Source organism: Chelonia mydas, chromosome 11 (genome assembly GCF_015237465.2).
Source record: "Chelonia mydas isolate rCheMyd1 chromosome 11, rCheMyd1.pri.v2, whole genome shotgun sequence".
In the NCBI taxonomy this organism is placed as follows: domain Eukaryota; kingdom Metazoa; phylum Chordata; order Testudines; family Cheloniidae; genus Chelonia; species Chelonia mydas.
Window position 1 is genome coordinate 41137435 of NC_051251.2, and position 26240 is coordinate 41163674.

A 26240-nucleotide genomic window follows, 5' to 3' on the forward strand; every position below is an offset into this window, starting at 1 on the left:
TAAATTTCCACTTAGACCATAGTAAAGTAAAATGAAAGATCCAAATTGTTTCAATAGTTTCCTGAATATATTTAATTTTCAAAGTTTAGAATCACTGTTGACTCTACAGTTAATAACTTAATCTAAGCTATAACTTGATCTGGATGCCCCTTCTCCTCTTTTTTAAGATGAGCTTTCCTCATTTGGGTATCTAATTGTATTTTAGGAGGGTCGTATTTTATTATGTTGATTTTTTTTCTGTTGAACACTTTGGCGAGGAAAGGAAGCTATGTAAGCAAAATATCGCCATATTGTTATTACAATGTGCAGAATATAGTTCTAGTTATAGCAAACCACTAAAATTACAGTGGTCCTGTTCTGTTTAACACAAGGTTTCTATCAGAGAGTACATAGGGAAGGAAAGCCATCTTCGTGACTATTTTTGGAAGCTCTATTTGAATATGTTCAGAAAAATTAGGCACATTTTTCTGAAATGAATATAATAGATTTTTCACAATTGTAAGTTAGAAACAGAACTTTGTCATTTCCACAGCATATCTCCCTGTTCATCTGCCACAAAGCTCACTCAGCCTCATAAAGCAAACTACAGTCACTCTCATGGACACTAGTCTCATAGTCCATGAAGATTTCTCTGCTTCATTAAGCATATCCAACCTAGAGGGGCATGCTCTGCTGCTGTTATAACTTTGTCAAGCGCAACTAGGATACTCTCCATCCATAAACCTCCTCCCACATTATGCCACACTAATAGTGCTGGATGCCAACATGAGAAAACTAATCATAGTAACAACACACCACTGGGATCCATTTTCCTTTCCTTCTTTTCTCTATTACTACATAGAGTTTACTATTCTGGAGACTGATAGAGTTGACAGGAATTATGCTATCAGGACAAGATTTCAAACATTATCCCTAACAAATGTCAGCAATGAAAAAAATCTACACACACACACACACACACACACACACACACACACACACAGAGTGAGATTCACCACCATAGTCACCCACCTGTCTCTTCCCTCAGGCCCAGTCTCTCTCTTTCCTCCTTATGATCACTCACCAGTCTCACAGCAACAAAAGTCCCTCTCCTCCCCATCACTTGGCAGAGTCTTATCTTTGTAGGTTTTTGTGTGGCTACTTGTGACAGAGGCAAGAGCTCTTGCTAACTAACTGGGTGTGAGGAAGGAGAGAATGTTCTTGTCCTCCTCTCACAGGCAGGAGAAGTTTCTTCTTCCCCCCCCTCTTCCCACCTCCTCCAATGAACCATATGGGAAATGGGGCTCTTCCTGGTGGTTCAAGCATGGGCTTTCCAGTGGGTAGGCATGTTGTTCCAGATATATACTACTTTCGTGTCTCTCCCCACCAGGTCATACCAGGGATAGGGACCAGGGAAGAAAGAAACAGGAATTAAGCTGTTATTTACTACTGATCCTGTTTCCGTGGCCAAAAAATGGTGAGCAACAGCATATAAAACATGCTCACATATAGTGGGTGGCCTTGGGACCCCTGCTAAGACCAGGCCAAGCATAACTTCCATACTTGTTCCCAGAGTGTTCATCTGCATATGTACCAGAACAAAGATTCCCTCTACAATCATACAGTAAGAACATAGAAACTGCCATTCCAGAAACTGATTAATGTTTCCACAGACACCTCTTACTGCAGATGCACTTCAAAGATGTCTGTTCCTTGTCCAAATGAAAATCCATTAAACACAAGATGGGTTATTCGCCATAATACCATTTAAATCACTCAGAAAACCCTTTTAAGTTAGAAATTACTCCTACATGTCCAGAACAGCTCAATACAGGTATAAGAGTGAGCTCTGAAAACATATAGCTGATGTACATTACAGGGATCAAGCCCAAAAGCCCTTTCGTGTGTCAGAAATCAGAGAAAAGGTTTGAGAGGCAATGGAGGGACACAAAGTGCAGAAAGAGGAAAGGAAAGCAGTCAAAAGGGAAAAAAGTGTCAAACTCCTAATAAGTCCCTAATCACGCCATACATTATTTATATCTTTATTCCCTCACCACCTGGCAGTGTGGTGCTGGGTCATGAGATACCAGGATAATTCCAAGCTTTGCATTTCAGTCCAGTTTTAAAGAACTGTATTACAAATGGATGATCAGTTGGTTTAGCCACTCACAGTAACAGTGGCTGCTGTTCTGATCTCACCCCCAGCATCAGCTGCCCTCCATCAGCACCTCTGATATGTCTCCTTTTTGTTACTTTGCATCCCACTGAGCTGTTCAGTTAACCAGTTCCAACTTGTCAGCTGTCCTGGATTCACTGCATCTGATATGGAATCATCTGAAATGTTAGCAGCACTGTGGTCAACACATGATACCGGATAGCAAAGTTAAGGGGGCAGACACAGGGGGTTGATTAGCTAGCACTAATTGTTCATTGGTATAAGTTATCACACAGCTCTTTCAAAGCAAGCACATTTATTCTTAAAGTGAAAGCACTACAGAGAAAACATTAAAAGCAATAAAAGAGCCTACACACAGGATAATCATCTTACCAGTGATCACCCCACAGTGCAGATACAGTGGAGCAGTGATACCATGTGTCATGCCACAGGCTACATAACTCACTGAACTGCCTACGACACAGTCTCTACTATTTATCATTTTATATTTGATGTAATTCTGAGATTTCTCTAGCAACATAGCTAGATGTCAAAGTGACGCCTAATTTGGCAGAATTATATCATGGAATTGGTAGGACATTTTTATTTTATTGACAGGTGGGAATATGAAATTCCCCTTTTGACTGCTACTCTTTGTGCTATCCTCCCTATGATCCTACAGAGGAATACCGTATACTCTGACAGATAAGGCAACTTCCTGCAATGTCCTGGACGAACCTAATTGAATTAAGTTTAAGTATTTTAGGAGCTAATTGTATTAAGAATGAAATTGTTTATGTATTATTGAGGGAGTGTATGTAAAGTCTCTGAAGAGAGACATGACTAATGTAAACCCTGGAAAGTATTATGAGCATCAAAGGACTATTTGAAACAATGTATGCCCTCCAGTTATGCAAGAACTCAGTCTTTTGAAGCTTCACCCTTTGTCTGCTGATCACCTGTTACCTGGGAACAAGATCAGAGCCCCAGATTGTACAAAGAAGTGACTGATAAGGTGGGCGAGGTAATATCTTTTATTGGACCAACTTCTGGTGGTGAGAGAGACCAGCTTTCAAGCGTACACAGAACTCTTCATCAGTCAGAAGTGACTCTCCTATTGAACAGTGTGCTCGTTCCGAGCCAAGGCGGTTATGAACTTGCAACCACAGAAAAGTCCTTGATGGGGTTTGAAGGACTGGTCACCTGTGTAGTCTTTTATTTTATTTAAAGTGAATTTTGTAATGTGGTATTACACCACTGTGGGTTCGGCTCGGACGGCTACAGTTTCAAGCTTAACAGAGTGAAAGTCACCTCTGCTACTTTCTCTAGAGTTAGAGTCTCTAGGAACACAAAGACCAAAGGTAGTGACCACACAGACATTCACCAGTAAATAGTCTAGTCTACTTTACAAGTTTTATTAAAGTTACAATTAAAGTTATTATTACCCTATCATATAGAAACGCTATACAGACCTATGCACAAGTTACAAATATAGTTATACTCACATCCTTAACAACAGTATTAGGGTCTGACGGGTCTCTCATGGCTTGATCATCAGCAGAGGGATGGTTCCTGCTGGAGTCTCCCATAGGGAGCTCAATTTTCCCGTTCTGGGCATCCCCTTTTTATCGTGTAATTTTGTATATACCTACATTCTGCACATCTCTATAAAAGTTCAACCTCTTTTCTTTTATTGGTCTGTGTCCCCTGGAAACTTAAGGGATCCCAATTTTCTATAGGCTATGTAAGTTCCCTTTGTTCTCATTAGCATTGACGCACAACCTGTGTCCCATAGTTGAGACACATGTCTAAGACAGATCCTCCTTTACAGTATTTTTATGATCTAATATTAATTTTGGGTAATTTTGCACAATATTACCACTTGGTGCTTCTTTTCCTGTAATCTTACGGCATTGGGTTATTTCTGAGTCATTGGCTTAAATCATCATTTCTTGTCTCCAAGGTCTAAGATAGCTAAGCTAAAGTCTTGCAGGCCTCAACCTATAGGTTTTTGCATTTCAGCTTGTCTTACTCAAGTCTAATACTTGGTTCCTCTAAATACTCAATCTTATACTTTTATAATCCTACAAATTCATTCTAATTAACATACAATGAATATATGTAATATAACATTGATTCATCATAACATCACACAATAATATACTAAAATAATTGACTACACTTGCCAGACCCCTTGTTGGAGTTGGGGTGATCACTGGTAAGCTGATTATCATGTGTATAGCCTCATGTATTGTTTTAATGTTTTCTCGGCAGTGTTTTCACCTTAACAATGAACGTGCCTGCTTAGAAAGGGGCTGGGTGGTAACTTGCACCAATGGGCAATTACCCTGTTTATAGCCTCTGAACAGAATGTACAGCAGGCCTGCTTGGGCAGTTACTTGCTGGAGAATTCACAGTGTAGGCAGAGAATTGTGCAGCCCGGAAATACCCTGGTCAGAAGGAAATGAGAAGCAGGTCTCTGCCCAAGAGAGGGATGGCTGAGCAGTCGGGAGTCTAGAGTGGATGCCCTTGGTGGACCACGAGGGGGAAAACAGAAGTGCAATCAGAGGCGTGCACAAGGGGGGGACAAGCGGGTGCACAAATCTCCATGTGTTCCTGCAGCATTGGGATGGAGGAAGCAGGGTGGCAGGGTGCCAGCTGAGCTCCTCCTCTCTCCACCCCTGTAGCTGCAGCCTGCTGCTTCTCTTCCCTCCTGCTGGAGTCCCAGGCGTTGCCTCTGGGAGGCAGAGACGTTGCCTCTGCCTCCAGCCCCTGACTCACCTCAGTGGGGGTCAACAAAGCAGGCAGCAGCCCTGGGACTCCAGCAGCAGAGAAGGAGAAGCAGCAGGCTGCAGCTGTAGGGGTGGGAGGAGGACGAGCTGGCAGCCAGCCATCCTGCTGTTTCCTCCCTGCCCGGGCTGCAGGGACATGGAGAGAGGGCCGCTGCCTTCTCGCTGGGGGGTGTCCCAAGAAATGGGGCACGGGGGGCCACGTGCACCTTTCATTTGTGTGTGTTTAATGTGCTCCGTCAAAAGTATTTACATTTAAATTCCTGTGCACGCCCCTGCATTCAGTTGCCCTGAACAGTGACATATATGTCAAGGCAAAACTTGCTGCAACAAATGTCAATTTCAGTACTTCTAAGGGAGAAACCCAGAATGACGGTGGGAAAGGTAGGGGAAGAGAACCACCCATCCAATACAAAGTGTGACCAAACAGTTACAATCCAGCTATCACCACCCAACAGAGCTCGGTGTATTCTGCAAGATGGATTCCACCCCAAACCACTCCTCAAAGAGGGCATTATCCTGACAGACCCCCAGCTTCCATAAATCAGCATAGCTCCACTGAAGTCAAATACTATTTTTTTTCTCCATACTGTTGTCCTTTAGGTCACAATTGAAAGCCCTGAGGGCTACAGATTGGACACCCTGGGTTTACGGTTAATTAGAAACACATTGTCAATGTGATCTAGCAGGAGCAGAAGAATGAGAAATATTTAATCCAATAACATTAGGAAGATTTCTGTTCTCATATTTATTTCTATGTATGTAAATTCATGTCTGTACCTGCCTCACCCATCCTCCTCAGGATTTCCTTGTAAATAAAACAAATACATGTTTAAACTGGAGATTTAACATGACAGTTTTGAAATAATAAAGCTCCATAAATTGAAGGGAAACAGACACCTAGTTTTAGGCCCAAACTTTAACATTAATTAAAAAACAAAATAATTACAAAACCCACTATGAATAGACAGTATTTCATGCATTTTCTCTCACGCCAAACATTACACTAAATGTTTGAGACATAAAGGGATACCACCTATAAAATATCATTAGTGATGTGCCAAATCCTGGCATCTTTATTTATTTAGGAGTTCGCCTGAGTAAGGATTGAATAAAAAAGTACGCACTACAAGGTTTGGCCCCATTATTTGTATGACAAACAGTACAGGCATTTTGCAGTCATGTAAGCAGAGGTAGTCCTTGACCTGAACAGGTGACAGTCTAGAATGAAATTGACCCGTCTAGACTTAATTGCTGGACCTGGAGTCACCAAAGACAAAAAACAGCAGACATTTAAAAGAAAGAATCCTGCTCAAATATTTTTCTTATTGTATTTTAGATTAGGTGATCTGGCCACACTTCAGCATAGCATTTAGTACATGCTTCGTCACACTAAAGCCAGGGGGCATAAGCACATGCCTAATGTTAAGCCTGAGATTCAGTTCTTTGCTGAGTAGGGTGGGAGTGCTGAGTGAATGTCTAACGTCAGTAGTGCTCTGGCAATGCCACGCTAAGAGAACATGCCAGGCAGCTGAACAAGTGGGTCAGCAGCGTATGACAGTGCACCTATGTTCTGAAATGAACCCCATCAATCTGTTTTCATTGTCTAGTTTGAGCGACTTGCAAAAAAGGAAAGAAACAGCATAAATAGGGACAAATAAATAATTTTATTGTTCTCTAGTGAGAGCACATGAGAATGTTCTTTTTCAAATGAGATAATAGGATAGTATAGACCAGTCATATTGGTGACATGAGTATGTCATCCACACATAGGGCAGGTGCAACAAGGGTAGGCTAATGAACATTCTGTCACTGACAAGATCCCAGTCTTCAGCTATGTCAGCCTCCCTACTCATTTATTCTTGAACCTTGCCGGAGGACAAAAGCCACTTTTGCTAAATTTAACTTGCATTTGTCACTTGGATTTGTGTCTAATGGGGGCTTCAAAGGGCTTAACAAATTAATTAAAACTTAAGCTAACATGTAATAAAATCCAGGTCACTAAAGGAGGAAGACCAGAGCTGAAATGGACGGTACTGTAATATGTGCCATGTTATTATTGAGCAAATCAGTTAAACTAAAATTAAATTTCCTACTATATAAATCAACAGAACATATAATCTATTTAAAACAAAGAAACAGAAAGCACTGTACTGCCTTTGCTTATTGCTGCAGCAAGCAAAGGCATTAGCCAGATGTTGAAACCTCCAGGCATCAAACAACAGTAATCATTATAGCCTTCAATCACCCCATTTAGAATTTACAATAAGCTAAGCAGAAAGCCATTATTTCCACCTTCAGTATAAAGTTTTCCTCAGGCTGCAAACGGAGTTCTGCAATGGACGGATGCACCATCTGTTCCAACCTCAGATCCCTTTTCCATGGAACTTCCAGCAATGGGAACAAGTCATTGAGAGATCCAGGAATATAGGGATATCATTAGTTACTATCTTAGAAAGATTAAAATCCCTGAAGGCTCTCAAAACCCCCAAAAAGACTGACACTATAATTAAATGAAACAACAACAAACCATAATATGAGGCATAAAATTAACAAACATTATGAATTAATCATACTTAGACAATTACAATCCATATGGCTAGTTAAACTCAAGCTGCTACCTGTAGTGACATGGACTGGATACTGTATACTCAATGTCAGTGCATTTTTCCCAGAATGTAATTACTTAATTTTGTGAATGAGAAAATGGTGTGTAAAAGCCAATGCTTTCATGTCTTATTGTTCTCTTCAATATCTTGTCTTAGAAAAAATGCATGAATGTCTGTTCCATGGTGTGATATTACCTTTGGACTTGTACAGATATTCAATCCACATTCACACACACACCACTACAAGAGATTGAGGAGGCACTGTTCAGATGAAATCTAGATTAGGTTTAAACTAGGGTTATGTTCTGTGGCTCTTGAATTTTGCAAACCATGCTCTACATTTGCCTCCAAATGGTGTAAAATTTATGACATCAGTGATTCATGTGAGATTTCCATCATTTCGAGTCATAGCCAAACTGGATCCTGTCAATGCGCCTTTCTAGTTTTGGATCCAGTATGGGTTTGGATCTGAGAATTCCAATATGACATTCTCCCTACCCCTTAAAGGGGTACAGTTCAGGGCCCTCTCTGGTGCATACAGCACACCTTGCCCAATGTATTGTAAACTATAAAAACTGTGATACCACAATTTCCTGATAAAGGGCCAAGTAAACCTCTTAACATTTTAGATTTATGTTGAACCTACAAGGAATTTCTGGTTAACAATCAATCTTTCAGTGTACCATTCTGAAAGTTCCAATTGTTCAGCTAGTCATCTGGATGATTTCTCTAAAACAGTTTAAAGGAAAGATGGGCAGAGCAACAAAACTGAACTTTTTCTTTTGCCTCTTCCCTAAATAGAATCAAAACCAAAATTTACTGAGGTTCAGAATAGGAAACCACTCATGTTCCCTGAAGTATCTCTGTTCATCAGAGGGGAGAGTGGTCTGCCTGCCTGCCCTAGGCTAGATCATCACAGTGGAATGAGGAAGGGGGATGCTCTCAAAGATAACCTATGTATCAGAGGATGGTGGGATTCACTTCCCACTCACCAAACATTACCTGCCACCAGGATTACAGACACAACAGGTAGAGGAGAATCAGCAAATTTATGGGTGTTTATTGCTGGTCTAAGTAATCCTATGCAATTATGAACTTTTGGGAATTATTTTACATGCAGTAAAATAAATGTTTACAGGAATATACTTTCAACCAAAAATAGTAAGAAAGTTAAACTCTGGGAAGCTTTGTTAAACTCTGGGGAGCTAGGAGGTCTTTGGATAAGTCCGGAAACTGGAAGATACACAGAGCAAGACATTTTATGACAGTTTTTCTCTAATTAAAATCTCCACTGAATAATCTCATAGTAGCACAATTCCACTAACCTTCAGGTCTGCTTCGGTCCTCTTGTTTCAGTTATCCAGCCTGAGACACTAGTCATAATGATCCTAAAAAATTAGAAACCAAGCTGTATCAAATAATCCCCTGATTTTGCAATTAAACTAAAATTGACTAAATAAACTTAAATAATTGTTTAAAATAAGAACACATTTGTTATTACAAGCATTTTGGCACTTAACATACCAAGAACTATGCAATCAGCCACAAAATACTATGAAGACATACTCAAATCAAGACATGCCTGTTGTTTTTCTAGTGACCAGATACAAATACACCAACATTTTAACTTCCCTTCCTTGGAGCCTATTATTTAGACATTATTTCTCTTTGGGATCTATACACCGATTTACTTTAATTATTCCTAAAATATGACACCCACTCCATTATGTGTAGGCTTGACAGAATTCGACTTTTATTATAATTTTGACAGGTTACATCGATTTTAAAGTTTTTTCATTTTTAATTATTTAAATTTTCACAACATTATGGGTTTTAAGCATTTTTTTCCAATTTTTATCAATTTAAATTTTCACAATGGCCTGAAATTATAGACAACTGGAGGGCTGGTCATTCAGTCATTTCATGACAGTTGATGCTAAGATTCAAAAAGTTAAAGCACATAATCATCAAAACACAAATTGTCAATATCACATGTCAAAATATAAACTCTAATAAGTTCTCAAGCAGCATCTATCTGTAAATTTCAATTATTATAGACAAACATTTTTTCATTAGCTTGAGTGTATACAGTAAAATCAAAGTTTTACTGAAATTTACCAATACAAAATCTCATCCTTTTGTGCCTAATTATGTGACTCCACAGAGGACAGAAGCAGTCAGTTTCCTTTCTGGACAGTTGTGACCTGAATATATTTGAAAGTTGCACTGTGTTGTCATAATCAAACCTATTTCTGGGCAATAGACAATGACTTTTGAACATAACTGGAGCTTTCTGGCTGTCAATGAAGACCTGTCCATGACTACAACAACCAGTAAATGCACACGTCTGTTTCTTTAACGTAAGGTATAAATTCCATTTAAGAATGGCAGAGGGCATTCCAGCCAGTGCATTTCAAGGTGATTACTAATGCACATTTTGAATGGTTAAAGTCACTTAGCCTTCAGCCTCATGTTTTATAATACCAACTGAAGTTTTATACTCACCTTGAAATCCAGCGCCTGTCGTATTTTATTGCTTAATTAAAATAATGTAATCAAAAACCGCAGAGAACAAATGTTGACTGAAAAGATTATGCTAATCTTACATGTATCTGGTATTCACATATTACTCTGAGCACGATAATATGACTAATGTATTAATAAAATGAAACATATCCGACTATCTTGTCAAATGGTATCATCTCAATATTTACATGCATTTGTTATTAAAGGGATATACTCTGTTGAAAGGGAATAAACACTTATGATTAAACTTGTCCAAGTTGCTGCTCTCACCCAATCATTAAACAACTCTACGTGCATTAGAAACTCTACCTTGTAAACTCTCCCAGTCCACTGAGCAAGGAAACTAACTCTTCTGTTACTTGGATTTGGTGGAGTAAGGGGGTTGGACGCTTTGGGGAGGAAAAAAAGGAAGAAGAGCCCAACAGGCCAACCCAAAGCCAGGAATCAGGAAATAAATAATAAATCACACTGCCGATACCTTATAGCCATAGAGCCAAATTCAAACCTGCGGTAAACAAGCACCACTCCAGTGACTTCAGAGGAGACGCATCTGATTACACGTCTGAATTTGGCCTCTACTCTCTGTGCAAGGAATCCTCCACCAGGATTGCACCAAAAATGGCCTGACAGAGTTTGACACTGTGTCCTACAGAGATCTGAATATTTTGTATGGCACAGCCAAACTGACCAGATTCTCTCTCTTTGCAGCTACTCCCCACTCCAGCATAACAGTACCATGAAGCCTAGGAGATCCACTCATGCAAGGAGATAGACACAGCTGACCCTTTGTGTCACGTCTTATCTCTGTACTATGTCAGAGGCCAGTATGGCACAATTTAAATGCACCAAACTTGTGACGATTGAGAGAGGGTAAAGAAAAAGGGACAGAGATGGAGAAACAGAGAGGCTGGTAGGGAGAAGGGGTGGGAGAAGTGGTGCCATGTGTTGCTCCCGGTAAACCTATGTAATTATGCACCCCACCCTATCCTTTCACTAAAGGACAGGTCTTACAGTAAGTTCCTTTCCACTTCTCTCTGAATGCACTGCAATGAGAGAATCCAGACCTGAGCTCATGCAATAGTATACAATAATGATTGTCTGCTTTCTCTCCTACTGCTGCTGGTATTTAAGTACAATGCCAAGAGGACTTCACACACTCCTGGTACTGGATATGTGGAAAATCCTCTATAGTCCATTACTAACAGGTAATGCCCTACGCACCAACTGTTTCAATATACTTCCTTAATGACAGCATTACCAGAAAGTTTAGACTTATCCTCCATCACCCATTTGGAGAGTAGCTCACAAGTGTGTGTGCAGAGACAGATTTTCTGGCATGCATCCTGGCATCCACAAATCCCTGTCATCGACATTATTTCACATATATGTTCGAAGTCTGGAATCACCATTGCACAAGATCTGTCAGATAGGCAGAATGCATTAACATGTGAAAGGTGATTATACAGGTCATCACAGGTTACAAACTACATTCCTGATACTGATATAATTAGCTTCAGTGTTTTGAAGTCATAAATCAATCAAAAATACTACCAATGGTTCACTACCCTGCCACCCTCATTAACAAAATTTCATACTGACAATATGGATGTTTTTAAATAATCTTTTACTAGAATATTTCAGCTCTTTTAAAAATATATATATAGCTAAAAACTGTTAATGAAAAAAGACAGGATTAAGCAGCAAAAAGAAAACAAAAAACTCTCTAGAAGTTTGTCGATCAATCAAAATATTCTTGCCTTAAACGACTACCTCAGAATTTTATAAGCACAAGAGACAAATTTGACGCCAAGTCAATTTTCAAAAAGAAAACAAACATATACACTTCTGTAGAATAATACAAGAGATGAAGAGGGAGAAATCAAACACAGACTGAGATGGGAACTTCTGAGAGTGAGCATCCCTTGAAACTTTCAGACAAAAAATAATAATAATAATTATATTTATCCTTAATAATTCTCTGAGAATTTATTTTTTCTCTGTCATCTTAAATAGGCATACCTATCTAGATCTAGTAGTTATAGATATAATTTATCACTTTAGTCTTTAACAAGAAGAGGTTTCTTCAGGAACAAACAAGGAAGAAAGTACTGTTGGAATACATTTTCCAGGAGATTTATTAGGCAATCTGAATACCTGAGATAGCTAACGGGGAGGATCAAGCTTATAGAATGAGCTTTAAAAAGTGGAAATTAAAAATATTTTCTTCCCTTCTTTATATTCCAAGAAAGTTAGAATCTTGGCATTAGCCCCTGCACAGTTTTCAAAAATCTCTATCTTCTGATGGAGAAGTGCACTACTGTAAATAAGGACTCATGTTAAGGTCTTATGGTTAAACTGATTTGATGCTATTTTCTCAATCTTCTTAGCTCCATTAGGAGGTGGGGTTCCTGTTGGTATGAGCTTTACCTAAATACTGATAATACTGGGTCATTAATTTGCAAAGAGAAAAAAAATCTTAGAATTTATATTTACTGAAAAAGAACTTTAGATTTTCTAGAAATTCTGCTCTTTCTGCATATTCCAGATTAAGTGTTAGGAAGATCCCCACTCTTGTTTCCAGTTCAATGGATTCACCTAAAACATTAAACCTTAAGAAAGAGGTTGTTGTGCCATAGTATGGCACATAATTAAACTTGCAAAATTACCTTGTTTCTGCGTCCACTTTTTTTTCTTGTGCCAAATAGTGTCCTGGGTGGTTTTAACTTGAACAGCTACCACAGACAGCAACTCCACAGAACTGTATTTATCAAAGCAACCCCACACTCCAGTCTGGCATAAACCTTTGTAGATATTTGCAATTGACTAATGGGGGGGAGAAAAGTATAGGTGGTGAGATCTGGCCCTAGAATACTAAGATAGAACAGAGTAATATATTTTAAATACAGGAGGTAGGTTTGGTTCACTCATGGGTCCAGTTTATTTCATTAAATTGAATAGATATATTTATATGGAGCAAGTGCTAAAGTGATGGCTAAATCTGTTCCTGACAGCACACTGTACATTTTGAGATTGGTACAAAAGGAGCAGTTCCACGAGACATTGTGTATTAGCTGTGAGGAGCTCATAGGTCAGAAGTGTATCACCTGCTAGCACAGTTCAGGCCCTCTGATCTTTTGCAAAAACAGAGCTCTCAACTGTACCTTTTCAGGCGCAGTCTCACATTGGAAATGCACTGCCCCATGAAGTGATTTCTCCAGGAGGCAGAAATTCCCAAAGAGATTTTCAGTGGGCATGCAGGGTGCACCGATCAGTATATTTCTTCAGGGGGTACAGCATAATCCCACATGCTTCCAGCCAGTTGTGCTGCCTGCTGCATAGGGAAGACAGTTGGACCGTGGTGCTGCTTCCATCTTCTCTCTTTCGGGGTGTCTTCTGCCGGCGGGGGTGCACAACATCAGCAGTCTCTGCACTGGAGAACAATGGAGAAGAATGGCAATTATACCCACTGGGGCACAGGAGTGCAACAAGGGGGCTCCTTGCACCCTCCCTTTGTGCATCAGTGGAACAACATGACATAATCTGGCCCACAAATAGCAAGAGCAAGAACAGGTCCAAATGAACAGATTTTTAATTTTTGCAGGTCAGCGTATTGTCTACCCAGATATTCCAGGCATCTTTTCAAGGTGTCAAGCTTATGTCTTTGATACGAGGGTAAACCCATTCTCCTGAGCACATGCACTTTAACACAGAAACAGTCTAAAATTGTATTCTTTGACATCTCTGGCTGCCTCAAACACATTATGAGCCGATGCCTGTATCAACACTGCAATCAAGACAGTAAGCGTGTACTGGAGGAACCATATTGTACGATCCACATGACATGCTAGTGCACAATCTTTGGGCTTCTCTTCCATTTCGAATCTCTCTTACATATTCCTAGTGCTAAAAGACCTTCACTATCAAAACCCTCACCCACATTTTTATCTACCACCGCACACTTATGGTTTAAGCCATAACTGCCATTTTATTTAGTGAATTGGCAAATATGCCTATCATTTGGCATTAAGGGGGTAATTTCTTATAGTCTCTAGGAAAAGAAAGAAGATGAAACAGCCTAACAAGAGGGTCATTTTATTCTATTTTTGAAGTATTAGTTTAAATCAAGATGGTTAGTAAAATAAGGTAATGTCTACAGCCATGTATCATGGCAGTTCTAATGATGATTTAGATCAAATCCAGTAAAAAAGAAGACACACATCATAGCAATGAATTAGATTCTACAGCAGTACAACTTCTTGCTTACAATCATACAACATACCTAATCTCCTCAGCAATAGTGGCTATAAAAATTAAGGATATACCATTAGTCAATCAGACTATTTCTGAATGAATTAATTATGTGAGGAAAATCAGCAAGCGAGGATAAGACTGCATCCAAAAACACACTTCCCCTCTCTCTCAACAATCCACTCCACTAAATTCAATCTGAATTCATATTAAAATCAAAGAACTGAAACTGTTCTCATCAGGGTCAATGATGAGTGTAGCTCTCACTTTGGTCTCTGAATTTTTCTGGTTTATACAGGTCAGTGCTCTGTATCCTTTAGACTTACTGCAAACGTGTGACTCACCAGCTGGCACACCCCCAGGTGGCTGGGTATGGCATAGCAGGCTGTTCTCCTTTAGCACCCTTGCTGACAGCACTATCCCAGCCCTGTGGTGATCTGCTTCTTGCATCTCGGCCCTCCAGCTGGGTCACTATAGCCCTGCGCTTATCAGTGTAAACCAATAGTCCCTTCAACTTCACATTGGACCCCCGGTCTGAGACCAGACTCATTAGTCCTTACCTCTAGTATCAGATGTTTCAATAGCCCTTACCTCGTGAGTGGGGGAGGGGGGGAAGGGCACTCCAATTTCCTCGGTAGGGGAGAGGAACCCAGGTCCTTCCTCTTCACTGGGTTCCAGTCCAGGGACCCTTGGATAGGCAGTCAAGGTCTGACTACCCAGACCCCTTGCTGCCTCCATGGGCCACTTTCTACTTTGCCCTTTACCTCAGCCTTTTTCTAGGCTCCCACTATATCAATTCCATTCCTGCTAAGCCCCTAGCACAGGCTCACTGCAGAGCTTCTCAGCACTTTCTGCTAGCCAGCCGATTCCACTGAAAGAGAGTTGTCTCCGCTCCCCTTGCAAGACAGTCCCTGACTCAGCAGTTTTCCTGGTCCCTGCAGACCCCTTCATTGGCATGCAGAATCCTGGGTGGATGCGCTTTCTGCAGCTCCTGCCCAACTGCTGTGGGCTCCCTGTGGCCTTCAGAGGCTCTATCTGCCAGCAGTCCCACTCAGATCCCTGACTCCAGCCAGGCTTCTCTCACTGAGAGAGAGAGTCAGCAATCTCCTCTCTTTCCTTACTCCTCCCTTACTGAGCCAGTTTCAGGCCTTCTAACTTCTGCCTCCAGGATTGACACTTAGGTGTAGCAGGGCATGGCTGAATGCACGCACAGGCTCCCATTAACCCCTGCAGGTCCAGGGTGGGGTTGGTATACCCCATCACACTCATGCACAGTACAACTGTCTTTACCTTATCCTGTCCTATCGTGTGATTTTTCCACTTGTCCAGCAGATTTCAGTATACCATGTGCAATAGCCGTATCGCAATTTTCTAGCATTGTCTACATTCCTCTGAAGAGTCTCAGAAGTTCATTGCACAATTGCCTGCTACATTTGCAGTAACACTAGTTAGGACACAATTAAGGACTAGTTAACACAGAAGGAATATCAATCCTCATGCTTCAGTGCATAAACTATCTGCCTTGGGGGGCTGGAAAGGGATTCCACAACCACCACCAACTGCCCATTGACATGGCATCCCACCGCTGGACAGGTGCTATGCTGCATGTGGAGTTTTTAACCTTCCTCTACAGATCTAGGACACTGTGGGAGGGAGAATGCCCCGCTAGACTGACCTAAGGTCTGCTCTTCTTTGGCATTTCCTACCACCTGTTCTTTTGCTGCTGCTTAATATCGCTGTGATCCCACTTGTACAAGTTACTTACTGATAACAGATGAGTGATCACCTTTATGCTGACAACATGCAAGACAGGGACATTTGTAATTTTTGCCAATTAATTTCTGGAATTCAGTTATCAAATCCAGGTATACACTATACACATCCTCATTCATCATGAAATGTACCAAGACAAAGTGTCCTTTCCTGATTTAATTGTACCTTTTACAATTATTTGAGAGTCTTCACTTGGAACTAGACTGGACAAAGCCTTAAGTTTTTAATACATTTTTACCTTCAATATGAGGGCCAGACCGTCAGCAGATATATATGAGCTCCATTGGCTGTCATGCTATGCTGATCATCTGTCCCTGAGTTTTCACCAACAAAATAAACAACAAACTCCTTTCTAACCTTTTATCAATGCACTACAGCTCCCAGCAGTCCTGGGGCTTCCAGCTGTCACACAAGCACTTCATTTCTCTTCTAAGATCTTTAAATCAAACTTTATTCTCTGCTAAAGCTAAATATTTTCTCTCTTGTGCTCCCTCTCTCCTCTCACTTGCATTTCCTCATTCCTGCTCCGCTGCTTGGTGTCAAACCAGAGGTCACGCATAAAGTGGTAGGAGTCAGACTGAACCCCCTAACGTTAATTCATAATCCACTACACTGACATTAGATCCCTCTTACACAGAGTCTACATATGTCTAAGGGGGTATAAATTGGTGTGACTTGCAACTTCTAGTTCCTTGGCATATGCAAGTTAAAGCAGCTTTTCCTCTCTTCTGGCTTCTCAGCACAGAAACTACACCACTGTAGACTCCATTACACCCCAGTAAAGGGGACCTAAGTCAATTCAGTCAAATAAAATCTGAGAGTGAGAGCCTAACTGAAAGTGAGAGGGTCTAAGTCAGTGAGGGGACAGTGGTAGTCTAACTTGTATCTCCCCTGCATTTGGCCCCTGTTCTTTAGGTTTTCCCATGCCTCAGCTGTCCTTAGCTACTGCTCTGGCAGCATATTTGGGGTAGAGCTCCCCAAGCCTAAGGCTTTGGCCAAGTGCTCAAAGAGGGCATTTCGCTCAATGCAGTGGGTGGGTTTCTTTTTCTTTATTTATGGCTCACAGTCCTCATCCCAACAGTAATTTGAAAATTATTTTAGATAAAATCAGGATTTATCCAAGCTAGAAATCAAACATTTCTGCACAATGCAAAGCACCTACTCGAAGACTACACAAATCCTCGATTGTGGAAAAAACCTTCTATTTACTAAAAGAAAAGGAGTACTTGTGGCACCTTAGAGACTAACAAATTTATTTGAGCGTAAGCTTTCGTGAGCTACAGCTCACTTCATCGGATGCATTCAGTGGACTGCATCTGATGAAGTGAGCTGTAGCTCACAAAAGCTTATGCTCAAAGAAATTTGTTAGTCTCTAAGATGCCACAAGTACTCCTTTTCTTTTTGCGAATACAGACTAACACGGCTGCTACTCTGAAACCTTCTACTTACTAGTGATTTAAACATAATGTGGATATCCCACAGCGTGTCAGACCCTTCTCTTTTGCTGATGGGCACATGCTCCTGCATGCTCATGTCAGGGACCATGGGCAAAAAGCAGGTGGTACAGAGCCAGCTATGCTGTCTCTATGTTCACCAGAGATTCCCTAATACTTGGGGAACCTCCAGCTGGCTGTTTAAGCCATCTTTCTGTCCCCTCTGTGCCACCAAAAGGGGATAGAGTAGAGCTGTGGATTTGGCTCCAAGGCTACATTACTGAATATATCCAGGCCTCTTAATAATAAGGCAAATCAGATTGAGAAACTCTTTTTTCCCCAAATATTCGAACGAAAAGGTTGACAGATTCCTTTGTACTTTGTCTTTCAGAAAGCAGTAATTTACAAGTGCTGGGTTCTTGTGGGTTACAGGAATACCACCCAGTTTTGTAGCTCATTAATTGCTAGTGAGCTGTAAGATTTCTATATGATTTTAATCAGTACAGTACCTTTCTGTCCAATTGTTCTGAACAGCTGAAAACATATGCCATAATTCCCAGAGAATGTCCCAAGTCCTTGGTTCTTTCATTTTTTCCTGTTATAGCAGGATTGAGAAGTGCCCCATTCATGGTTGAGCGAAGAGACAGGGTCAATATTATATCACATCTGCAGAAACAGAAAATATCAGACACCTTGTCTGTAAAGCATGTGTAGAAATTACAGTAGAACCTACCTAATTTGCACTAGTAACTGAGAGAGACTGCAAATGATTGAATGCTGAAAATTGGCAAGTAACAATAATGCAACTTCTATACTAGATCAGACCAGTGGTCCACCCAATTAATATCTGGTCTCCAACCTGGATCAGTACCAGAAGCTCCAAAAGATGATGCAAGAAACACTATTATAGACCTACCCATGGGAGAAATTTCTTCCTAGTCTTCCACCAGTTTATGGTTAGTGCAGTAAATGAACAAATACAATAAAAAGGAGATTAATGCACCGCAATGTACTTTGCTTGTGTATTCTGACAATTTTAGCTTCCTTTTAAAAGTATAATACTCCATAATAGAAGAGTAACTATACTGCCATATATCTTCTTAAATAACAAATTTTAGTCACATTAGATCCCACTACTGTACCCTGCTATTAAATCTTTATAAAGAAGTAAGGAGAGACAGCTCTTTTTTCCCCTACTAATCTACACACTGTGTACAAAGTGTGTATATCAGTAAAATTGGATTAGTGAGGTTATATTGTAGGAAAAGATATTCAATTGATATATGCATGTGTATTAAATAAATCATGCCTGACTGAGACTACTGGGGCTAGAGGTCTCAGACCTAGAGGTATAAGTTCTCTTACTCACTCTTTACTGTCAAACACCCTCACTACTGTCTGTCTCAGACTTCCTCTTCCTACTAGAAGTGCATACAGTAGAGCCCTGATGGAGCTGAACTCATAGGTCACCTGGTAGCATATATTTCTGCATACATTTAACACTAGAGAAAGTTAAATCACCACATTCTGATGGAAAAATGAGCTGAATGCAAGCACATGTCAACAATAGTAAGCCATGAAAGGTGATTTCCTGGAACATCTAAAAACAGTAAGCCCTCAGGATCTTTTTAATTGATTACTTCAAATTAGTAATCTCCCATTAAGCCCTTGATGCCTCTGTTAATGCTAAGAAAGGTACCTACTGTAATATTTTTTGTCATGTGGCTACGCATTAAGAATTGGACTGTAACCATCAAGTCATTTCAAACATTAGTCAGATGGGTAAAACTTTCTGTCACTACTGCTGCAGTTAGTTAAAAGTTATATATCTTGTTGACAGTGCATTTACCCACACAGTCCCCTTAAGAGTAATAGAGCCCACATTATGTTTAGTTGAAGTTTGGTACTATACCTGGCCCTGTGATGCCCAACCCAACCAACTTGTTCCAGAAGTATGTTTACGTTTTTTTAAAAAAAAAAAAAATAGAAAAAAAAGTCTCTCTCGCTCCACTGCTGTTGTATCAAAATCGAGGGAAACAGACAAAAGATCAGATCCTGAATATCTATCTCCATGAGTAACTGTACCTGCACACCTATTCCAAAATAAGAAGAAGAAACTCCAGGCTGTGTGTGCTCTCAGGAAAGCCTTGTAGTTAATTATTCCTAAGGTGCCAGAAAAAATATCTTCAAAAATAAAATTTGGGGAACGATCCTCAGCTGCTATAAATCAGTGTGGCTCCACTGAAGTCAATGAACTTATTCCCATCCTACACCGTTGAGGATCTGGCCCTCAGTTTTAATGTGGTTTGTTTTGTTTTGTTTTTTTAAAACTCTGAACACCCACCAGTGACTTCATTAAATACGAGTGTGGACAAATGTAGCTCCCCTCCACAGCTTAAGGCAGAGGGTGAGTTCCTCCTACTCTCCCTGGCTTGTGAGAGCTTTGTTAGGCAGGATAATCTGAAGTGGATCAGAAGGAGAAGATAGGACCATCGTGAGCTGCTGCTGACTAGCAGGAGGTGGAGAATCACCTGATTGGGAATAAGTGTCCCAATGGAGAGTGCACTAACCACAATCTGTCCTGCTAAAGAAAATCTGCCCCCTTCTCCACTACCTCCACCTCCTCTCCAGGGGGAGAGTAGAAGAAAAATCCCACCACCAATACATTCTAGGAGGAAAAACAGATAAATACTACATGAGAATTTATATAAAACCTCTTCTGACATGTATTTACATCATTTTAATGTAGGAAAATTAGGGGGAGAAACACCCTTTGCAGCCCTCATTTTTATTTGCTTTCACACCAGTATTTTCTTATCCAAGTCAGGTCTTTAAAAAATGATATTTAGAGAAAATGGGATGGGAAGCACCATGGATGTACCCATCCCCAGCTCCACAATCCATCTGTGCACATGCACACAATAAACACTTTTGCTCTAATGGCTATGGGTCCTCTAAGACCTGACACCTTCAGAAACATTTCTTGTCATTACATCCGATCATCACAGGATGCTGACTTTCTGTATCATCACTTGATGTGGAGACCTGCAATGATAGCCAGCAGAACTGCTCCTTCCTCATTTTGATCTACTTTAAGCACTGGTAACAGGTAGAAGAGATCTGGATCATGTTTCTCTAGGTGCCTAAGGATAATAAAAGTCAATACCACAGGTTATATGATCTGGAGAAATAACTAACAGGTAAGATATGGATGACTAGAACATCAGAAAACATCAAATCAGGAAATATGGAACTTTTGTTTTGTTGTTGGCCAGATTACATCTTTATTGGAAGTGGAGGACTCTGGATTCATATTAGATGGCAACCACTAGCTCACCTTTCTTATTTTCTTAAAATCTCTTGAGAGATTTTAAGTGATGCTGGCATTTCCCCCTCTGCTTGGATACCTTTAACAAGCACAAATCAAAAGCAATCATCAGGATCAGCTAAATGGCACCCAACACATTGTACTGAATTGTAGGAGAAGCGAAGGAACTTGCAAAATGAAAATGTTACAGGTCTAATCTGATCCCTATAGCCAACATCAATCGCTAAATCAAAATGAAATTAGCATTGTGAAAACAGAGAAGGGCCTTTGCAAGGACAACATGATCATGATGCCCTATGAAGGAATTTCACAGCACAGTATATACTCTGTGGCTAGATATATTTCCATGACTCCATCTATCCTTGCTGCTTTCCCCCTCTAGATCTGCAAAATCATCCTATTTACTTTCTATGGAGCTATGTCTACCATCATGCCCTCCATAATGAGGAAAACAGGAATTATTTCTCTTTCCAAATATAGGTATCCTTGTAAGAACTTTCACCAATTTCCTCACTTTCCCAGACCATTTCTTTGATGCACCTCTTCTTTTTTCCTGTCTCAATTCAGGCAGATTTCTTCACTTCCTACCCCTGATATTGTTCACCAACCTGAAGAAATCACTTCTCCTATTTACCATCCTGTGTTCTTTCATCTCTCATGCTAGCTGGTTCAGGTGAGTCTTCCTGCTTGCTCTAAATCTTCTTCTAGCTCATTAGTCCTCTACTGCACCTTTGATCTTCATCTCCTTCACCTTTACGCTTGCCTTTAGTGTGCTTTCCGGTATCCGTGGCTTCCAGAAAACCTTTTCCCTTAGCACGACAGTACTTTTGCTTTCTTCTGTGACCATCTCCACATGACCCTCTAACCCTACAGTACTTTTTGTTATTGCTGTAAACCTGCTCACCTTATACTTTGCTTGCAGGTTTGCCTCCATTGGCTTCTGAGGGATCAGGCTATTTCCTTTGTCCTTTCCTGATCATGATGTGCTAGCTTTTTTCTTCAGCCCATGAGGCATCCTCCTTTGTTTGCTCTTGTACACCCTCCTCTGGGCCATTGATTCCAGAGCTCTACTAAGATATAATTGATCATATTTCTCTCTTCCCACTTAGATTTCACCCAGTGGCCAGCCTTTCCTGTCTTTTCCTATCAGCTGTTTCTATCATGTACAAGTTATGGTTCTTATATTTTACAAATTGACATATGGAGAATGATGGTATTATGTTAAAAGAACAGGAGTACTTGTGGCACCTTAGAGACTAACAAATTTATTAGAGCATAAGCTTTCATGGGCTACAGTCCACTTCATCGGATGCATAGAATGGAACATAAGAATATATATATATATACACATATATACATACAGATAAGTTGGAAGTTGCCATACCAACTGTGAGAGGCTAATTAGTTAAGATGAGCTATTATCAGTAGGAGGAACCCCCGACACACACAAAAAAAACTTTTGTAGCAATAATCAAGATGGCCCATTTGGACAGTTGACAAAAAGGTGTGAGGATACTTAACTTAGGGAAATAGATTCAACATGTGTAATGACCCAGCCACTCCCAGTCTCTATTCAAACCCAAGTTAATGGTATCTAGTTTGCAAATTAATTCAAGCTCAGCAGTTTCTCATTGGAGTCTGTTTTTGAAGCTTTTCTGTTGCAAAACTGCCACCCTTAAAATCTTTTACTGAGTGGCCAGAGAGGTTGAAGTGTTCTCCTACTGGTTTTTGAATGTTATGATTCCTGATGTCAGATTGTGTCCATTTATTCTTTTACGTAGAGACTGTCCAGTTTGGCCAATATACATGGCAGAGGGGCATTGCTGGCACATGATGGCATATTCACATTGGTAGATGTGCAGGTGAACAAGCCCCTGATGGTGTGGCTAAAGTGATTAGGTCCTATGATGGTGTCACTTGAATAAATATGTGGACAGAGTTGGCATTGGGCTTTGTTGACAAGGATAGGTTCCTGGGTTAGTGTTTTTGTTGTGTGGTTTCTGGAGAGTATTTGCTTCAGGTTGGGGGGCTGTCTGTAAGCGAGGACTGGTCTGTCTCCCAAGATCTGTGGGAGTGAGGGATCATTTTCCAGGATAGGTTGTAAATCTTTGATGATGCACTGGAGAGGTTTTAGTTGGGGGCTGAAGGTGACAGCTAGTGGCGTTCTATTATTTTCTTTGTTGGGCCTGTCCTGTAGTAGGTGATTTCTGGGTACTCGTCTGGCTCTGTCAATCTATTTTTTTACTTCAGCAGGTGGGTATTGTAGTTAGATTACCAGGCAATGGACTCAATGTACCAGGAATTTAAGAAATACATTCACCCACCACTGGTTCCTAATTCAAGGTCACCTGAAATTCCTCACAGATTATGAAGAAGGAAAAGGTATTTTATGATAGCAATTCCAAGTTTATGTTACTTTTTGTTAATGCCTTGGAAGATCTAACTTCTCTGAAAGAATTATGGGGTATTATTTCTTTAGATATTTTTATTGCTGGGGGAAAACATTCTTTCTTAGCAAGTTTAAGAGACAGAAATCATCTCCTTTATGCCCAGCAGTGCAAGATTCTCCATGTTGTCCTGGCAACGTACTTTAAACTAATCTGAAGGGTTAGTCTAAGACTGAGAGGACAAGTCAATCTCCAGGTCCATTCAATACTTGACTCTTTATTTAGACTACAGTGAATGGTGATGGTCATTCTGGGGTAGTACAGACACACTAGGAACTGAACTGAACCCACCAATTAATTTGAAACTGGTGGAACTTATCAGTAAAGACTCATCGAATAAATTGCTTCAATTTAATTTTTAACAATAGCACAATATTAATTGAAAGGTTAACTCTCAGGGCTTAGGATGTTAACATGATGGAGACCTTAATAATACCAATATTAATTTCTTATGATTTTGTACCTGACAGAGTTTTCAGAGAGATCTGAAAAAGCATACATAAGGAAGGCATAAATTGGTAAATAGCACTCAGTCATAAGAAGCCTAACCCAACACGCACTGAAGTTAGTGCAAGTCTTTCCATTGACTTGGATTGGGTTCTAATTATTTGGCAACAGCATGTCCCTTCTACTAACACTAGCATGATGAAATGGTTTATTAGCAAGGAAAACGGTTTCAATTCAAGGTGGAATGAACGAACACCTCAGATCAACAGGAATTGGAGCATCTTGTCAGTGTCTCATTGCTTCTTGGGCCCCAACCACTACTTATTACCCCTACCTGCTCAACTGCTTCCAGCTCTCTCATGCTACATCCTACTATGCCAGAAGGAGAATGAGGAAATCATTATTTTAACGAGTCTATCAAGTGAGCAGCAGAAACTGGGATACTGTAAAGCTCTATATTTCTATAGGCCATGGATCCACGACCGGACTTGGCTCTGGTTTTGTTTTGGCAAAGTTCATACATGATGACAGAGTTTTGCCACCCCCAAAATGTAGTTAGGTGGGGTAATCTCTGGTTTTAATCATCCACTCATTTCTCTACAGGTCTTCATTTACTATCAGTCACTCTAAATAAAAGACATATATAGAATGAGGTAAAATAAATGTATTCTTTTAGCAGACTCATTTGTATCTAATGTTTGTTGTAGTGGTCTTTACTGGACATCCTTCAATATATTAACAGTAAGATGCTTTTATCTGTGGCAAACAATCTTGCTCAATTCTTACAGAACACCTCCTGCCCTGAACCCTATCCAAAATTCTAATTAACCGGGAGTTCATATTTTCACACCACTCGGCAGTTTGATTATGTAAGTGCTTATTCAATGCACTAAAGACCTTAATCACCTCCTTCAAAGCACATGGCTCTATATAAGGCCTCCCATGTCTGAAATACATAAGGATCATCATCATAATAGTGTGGCAGCTGTGCTTTCTGCAAGCCAGAAAAGTTAGTTCTGAATACAGCAGACACACCTCAGCTACTGTCTGCCATCTGCCTAGTTATTGGGTAGACAACCACAGCAGACCAACACAGCTGCTCCTGACAATGTGAAAAACATCAGTACTTCCTTAAAGGCTTTGGCAATGTGGATAAACAATTTCAGTGAAAAGAATATTTAAAATTGCTTCAAATTTTCACTGCAACTGCTATTATGCCTCACACCACAACAAAGTGATTATGCTCAGTCAAATGGATTTTGTTCAGCAACTGTAACAATTTTACGCATTTTTGCAGAATACCAGTTAACAAGGCTAAAAGACCATTGTCCTGGACAAAGAGCTTTCATTATAGACACACTAAAATAATTACTGAGGTCTTTATCCTTTCTTTTCTTTGAAGTAAAATGTTTTTTCACTCTCGAGAGTTACTTTGGGCTGCATCTTGCACTCTTTACCCAGCCACACTCAAAGTGTTTGAGGTTTCTCAGAAAACCCTACTTTTACATAAGTGACCCAAGTCCCAATTATTAAGGCTGAGCACACCATTTTCAATTAATAATTCAACATATGTCACCATTTTCTGCTCCCCATGTTCTCAAATTGACAGATAGAACTCTTGAACTGAATGAGTATTCCTCCAGGAGCGTGCTGGGGGTGGTGTTCTATGTGTGGTAATGGTGTTGGTGGGGGTGAGGCAGGCCAGCAGTGTTCCACGCTACAGGTTTCTGCCAATGGGCAACTGTAACTCAGAAAGAACAGGTCATCATGTTGTTGCAGTACAACATAAGGGATGAAGTAGGGCAAATTTTGAAGAGAACAGAACAGATTTTGTTTAATAATTTTTTGAAAAAATTAGCCTTATATTAAATTTCACAAACTCAAAGAAATTTAGTACTGCCAGTGGTCCAAGTGTCCCAGACAGCCATGCATGACAATATTCAGTATCTGATATGGCACTATTTTATTAAATAGGAATACACAAGGTCAGAATCTCTATAGCTTGTGAGGTTCTATGACCCCCTTGTTAAAGTTCCTGAGTTCTGATCTTTAAACACTGTCCTTATCTAGCAGTAAGAGGAGTAACCACAAACTGAACATCACAAATGTTTACAAGACAGTCTCCCTGGTCTTCATCCCAACTGTGGCATAGTTGTGATAGACCGGTGAATGCTTCTCCACTGCAAATATCCAGGGTAAAGAAATGAGAGCTGCATAAATTACATAGCACAGCAAGTGTGATTTGAAATCTAATTTTTCTTATATAGTGATCTCAGGGTTTTGTTTACATTTGCAAACTTTAAGCATAACTTAGAAGTTGTGGCAGATTTAGACATTTTGCATGCCCTTCTCCCTACACAAACCTGTTGGATACAACTATCCAGAAAGAGCCCATGTAGCAATCAGGCTGTTCTGCCAAGAGACTGCAAAACATTTTCTGACTATCCCCCAGTATGATTCACAGGAGAGGACTCTCTTTGTATCCAGATCATAATGCCTTTCCTTG

The 26240-nt window shown here is 40.2% G+C and overlaps 1 pseudogene; it reads right to left on the reverse strand.

Annotated features, from left to right (window-relative positions):
• LOC122462431 overlaps positions 1-26240 on the reverse strand; it is a 213028-nt pseudogene that overhangs the window by 162386 nt on the left and 24402 nt on the right.